Source organism: Corella eumyota, chromosome 6 (genome assembly GCF_963082875.1).
Source record: "Corella eumyota chromosome 6, kaCorEumy4.1, whole genome shotgun sequence".
NCBI lineage: Eukaryota > Metazoa > Chordata > Ascidiacea > Phlebobranchia > Corellidae > Corella > Corella eumyota.
The window spans coordinates 8,436,977-8,442,244 of NC_137495.1; the positions used below are offsets into that span (position 1 = coordinate 8,436,977).

The 5,268-nt window shown below is 52.4% G+C and overlaps 1 pseudogene; it reads right to left on the reverse strand.

Annotated features, from left to right (window-relative positions):
- On the reverse strand, positions 1 to 1,578 carry LOC145758217 (small subunit ribosomal RNA; annotated as a pseudogene).
- Positions 1,579 to 5,268: the final 3,690 nt, after the last annotated feature.

Sequence of the window (5,268 nt, forward strand, 5' to 3'; positions counted from 1 at the left end):
TAATGAACCTTCCGCAGGTTCACCTACGGAAACCTTGTTACGACTTTTACTTCCTCTAAGTAATCAAGTTAGATCGTCTTCTCGGGCCAAGACCCAACCGTCGCCAGTCGAGTGCGGGCCCAATCGGATGACCTCACTAAACCATTCAATCGGTAGTAGCGACGGGCGGTGTGTACAAAGGGCAGGGACGTAATCAACGCGAGCTAATGACTCGCGCTTACTGGGAATTCCTCGTTCAAGCGAAATAATTTCAATTCTCTATCCCTAGCACGACCGGGGTTCATCGGGTTACCCAGACCTTTCGGCCAAGGCGAACACACGTTGATCCGATCAGTGTAGCGCGCGTGGGTGAGATCCGGGTGAGATCTCCCGTGTTGAGTCAAATTAAGCCGCAGGCTCCACTCCTGGTGGTGCCCTTCCGTCAATTCCTTTAAGTTTCAGCTTTGCAACCATACTTCTCCCGGAACCCAAAGACTTGGTTTCCCGCAAGCTGCCGGAGAGGTCGTCAAAATAACGCCCCCCGATCGCTAGTTGGCATCGTTTATAGTCAGAACTAGGACGGTATCTGATCGTCTTCGAACTTCTGACTTTCGCTCTTGATTAAAGAAAACATTCTTGGCAAATGCTTTCGCAGTCGTTCGTCTTTCGCCGATCCAAGAATTTCACCTCTAACGGCACAGTACGAATGCCCCCGTCCGTCCCTCTTAATCATTACCTCGCGCTCCGAAAACCAACAAAAAAGAACCGAGGTCCTATTTCATTATTCCATGCAACACTATCCAGGCGAAGCGCCTGCTTTGAACACTCTAATTTTTTCAAGGTAAACGTCCCGGCCGCCGCCGACACTCAGTCAAGAGCACCGACGGAAAACCGGAGGTAAAGCCAGAACGGACAGTGCGCGCCTTGCGACGGACCGAACGCCTGCGCCCAAAATCCAACTACGAGCTTTTTAACCGCAACAACTTAAATATACACTTTTGGAGCTGGAATTACCGCGGCTGCTGGCACCAGACTTGCTCTCCAATGGATACTCGTTAAAATTTTTACAGTGTACTCATTCCATTTACAGGGCCTCGTTAGAGTCCTGTATCGTTATTTTTCGTCACTACCTCCCCGCGTCGGGAATTGGTAATTTGCGCGCCTGCTGCCTTCCTTGGATGTGGTAGCCGTTTCTCAGGCTCCCTCTCCGGAATCGAACCCTGATTCCCCGTTACCCGTAAGAACCTCGGTAGGCAGATACCGTACCGACGAAAGTTGTTAGGGCAGACACTTGAATGATCCGTCGCCGGTGCAAGACCGTGCGATCAGCAAAGTTATCCCGAGTCGCCAACAAGACGAGCCGAAGCCGAAGCCCGGCAGGTTTTTGATATGATAAAGGCGCGCCTCCCGCAAGGTCGGCGCTTTTTGCATGTATTAGCTCTAGAATTACCACAGTTATCCAAGTAAAATTTACGATCAAATGAATCACGACTGATTTAATGAGCCATTCGCAGTTTTACCGTACGCAAGTTCGTACTGAGACATGCATGGCTTAATCTTTGAGACAAGCATATGACTACCGGCAGGATCAACCAGGTAACTATCGGCCGACAAAATACGCGAACGGAGCCTTTCGCTTTCCCCGTCGCGGTATCGCACTGTATTACTCATTCACTATTTTTGCTTAGCTCCTCAAACCCGGCGTAAGCCGCGATCTGGACGCCGTCGACACCGGCCAGACGCCCTTTCGGGCGAAGCCGCGCGCGGGCTGCGTTTGCATACAACACCAGGAACGCCCAACAAAAGCGAACCGAGAAAACCATCACTTGCGTGCGCACCGGCCACCGCAACTACGGCCCGAGGCCGTGGTCGCGCGCCGAAACAGAAACTCCTCTTTGCTACTTAATTTTTTCCGTCTAACGTTCAGAGCCTCGCTGCTAGCTACGACGCCTTCGCGGGTCAGCATCAAGTCTGCCCAAAAGCCCACATCGACTGCACGACACCACATCGTTTTGTCACCAAATACCTTCAACCGACAACCGCATCGCCAATTTGCTCATTTCGCCACAACGACGTCTTCCCTCATAATATACAGGGAAGCTGGTCTCGCGACAAAGGTAGCAAACATGTCGAATTTCGACAATTTTCCAAAACGTGCGTTTCTGTGCGGGAAATTGTTCATCGGGCGTCGGCCGATGTCGTGCGTCTTTGTCCGGGCGATTTTCGAAAGTCGCCGGACTTGTGTTTTTTACGCGCGCGCCGGTGGGCTGGTCTCGCGACAAAGGTAGCAAACATGTCGAATTTCGACAATTTTCCAAACGTGCGTTTCTGTGCGTGAAATTGTTCATCGGGCGTCGGCCGATGTCGTGCGTCTTTGTCCGGGCGATTTTCGAAAGTCGCCGGACTAGTGTTTTTTACGCGCGCGCCGGTGGGCTTGTCTCGCGACAAAGGTAGCAAACATGTCGAATTTCGACAATTTTCCAAAACGTGCGTTTTTGTGCGGGAAATTGTTCATCGGGCGTCGGCCGATGTCGTGCGTCTTTGTCCGGGCGATTTTCGAAAGTCGCCGGACTTGTGTTTTTTACGCGCGCGCCGGTGGGCTGGTCTCGTGACAAAGGTAGCAAACATGTCGAATTTCGACAATTTTCCAAAACTTGCGTTTCTGTGCGGGAAATTGTTCATCGGACGTCGGCCGATGTCGTGCGTCTTTGTCCGGGCGATTTTCGAAAGTCGCCGGACTTGTGTTTTTTACGCGCGCGCCGGTGGGCTGGTCTCGCGACAAAGGTAGCAAACATGTCGAATTTCGACAATTTTCTAAAACGTGCGTTTCTGTGCGGGAAATTGTTCATCGGGCGTCGGCCGATGTCGTGCGTCTTTGCCCGGGCGATTTTCGAAAATCGGCGGACTTGTGTTTTTTACGCGCGCGCCGGTGGGCTGGTCTCGCGACAAAGGTAGCAAACATGTCGAATTTCGACAATTTTCCAAACGTGCGTTTCTGTGCGTGAAATTGTTCATCGGGCGTCGGCCGATGTCGTGCGTCTTTGTCCGGGCGATTTTCGAAAGTCGCCGGACTAGTGTTTTTTACGCGCGCGCCGGTGGGCTTGTCTCGCGACAAAGGTAGCAAACATGTCGAATTTCGACAATTTTCCAAAACGTGCGTTTTTGTGCGGGAAATTGTTCATCGGGCGTCGGCCGATGTCGTGCGTCTTTGTCCGGGCGATTTTCGAAAGTCGCCGGACTTGTGTTTTTTACGCGCGCGCCGGTGGGCTGGTCTCGTGACAAAGGTAGCAAACATGTCGAATTTCGACAATTTTCCAAAACTTGCGTTTCTGTGCGGGAAATTGTTCATCGGACGTCGGCCGATGTCGTGCGTCTTTGTCCGGGCGATTTTCGAAAGTCGCCGGACTTGTGTTTTTTACGCGCGCGCCGGTGGGCTGGTCTCGCGACAAAGGTAGCAAACATGTCGAATTTCGACAATTTTCTAAAACGTGCGTTTCTGTGCGGGAAATTGTTCATCGGGCGTCGGCCGATGTCGTGCGTCTTTGTCCGGGCGATTTTCGAAAGTCGCCGGACTAGTGTTTTTTACGCGCGCGCCGGTGGGCTTGTCTCGCGACAAAGGTAGCAAACATGTCGAATTTCGACAATTTTCCAAAACGTGCGTTTTTGTGCGGGAAATTGTTCATCGGGCGTCGGCCGATGTCGTGCGTCTTTGTCCGGGCGATTTTCGAAAGTCGCCGGACTTGTGTTTTTTACGCGCGCGCCGGTGGGCTGGTCTCGTGACAAAGGTAGCAAACATGTCGAATTTCGACAATTTTCCAAAACTTGCGTTTCTGTGCGGGAAATTGTTCATCGGACGTCGGCCGATGTCGTGCGTCTTTGTCCGGGCGATTTTCGAAAGTCGCCGGACTTGTGTTTTTTACGCGCGCGCCGGTGGGCTGGTCTCGCGACAAAGGTAGCAAACATGTCGAATTTCGACAATTTTCTAAAACGTGCGTTTCTGTGCGGGAAATTGTTCATCGGGCGTCGGCCGATGTCGTGCGTCTTTGCCCGGGCGATTTTCGAAAATCGGCGGACTTGTGTTTTTTACGCGCGCGCCGGTGGGCTGGTCTCGCGACAAAGGTAGCAAACATGTCGAATTTCGACAATTTTCCAAACGTGCGTTTCTGTGCGTGAAATTGTTCATCGGGCGTCGGCCGATGTCGTGCGTCTTTGTCCGGGCGATTTTCGAAAGTCGCCGGACTAGTGTTTTTTACGCGCGCGCCGGTGGGCTTGTCTCGCGACAAAGGTAGCAAACATGTCGAATTTCGACAATTTTCCAAAACGTGCGTTTTTGTGCGGGAAATTGTTCATCGGGCGTCGGCCGATGTCGTGCGTCTTTGTCCGGGCGATTTTCGAAAGTCGCCGGACTTGTGTTTTTTACGCGCGCGCCGGTGGGCTGGTCTCGTGACAAAGGTAGCAAACATGTCGAATTTCGACAATTTTCCAAAACTTGCGTTTCTGTGCGGGAAATTGTTCATCGGACGTCGGCCGATGTCGTGCGTCTTTGTCCGGGCGATTTTCGAAAGTCGCCGGACTTGTGTTTTTTACGCGCGCGCCGGTGGGCTGGTCTCGCGACAAAGGTAGCAAACATGTCGAATTTCGACAATTTTCTAAAACGTGCGTTTCTGTGCGGGAAATTGTTCATCGGGCGTCGGCCGATGTCGTGCGTCTTTGCCCGGGCGATTTTCGAAAATCGGCGGACTTGTGTTTTTCACGCGCGCGCCGGTGGGCTGGTCTCGCGACAAAGGTAGCAAACATGTCGAATTTCGACAATTTTTTAAAACGTGCGTTTCTGTGCGGGAAATTGTTCATCGGGCGTCGGCCGATGTCGTGAGTCTTTGTCCGGGCGATTTTCGAAAGTCGCCGGACTTGTGTTTTTTACGCGCGCGCCGGTGGGCTGGTCTCGCGACAAAGGTAGCAAACATGTCGAATTTCGACAATTTTCTAAAACGTGCGTTTCTGTGCGGGAAATTGTTCATCGGGCGTCGGCCGATGTCGTGCGTCTTTGTCCGGGCGATTTTCGAAAGTCGCCGGACTTGTGTTTTTTACGCGCGCGCCGGTAGGCTGGTCTCGCGACAAAGGTAGCAAACATGTCGAATTTCGACAATTTTCCAAAACTTGCGTTTCTGTGCGGGAAATTGTTCATCGGGCGTCGGCCGATGTCGTGCGTCTTTGTCCGGGCGATTTTCGAAAGTCGCCGGACTTGTGTTTTTTACGCGCGCGCCGGTGGGCTGGTCTCGCGACAAAGGT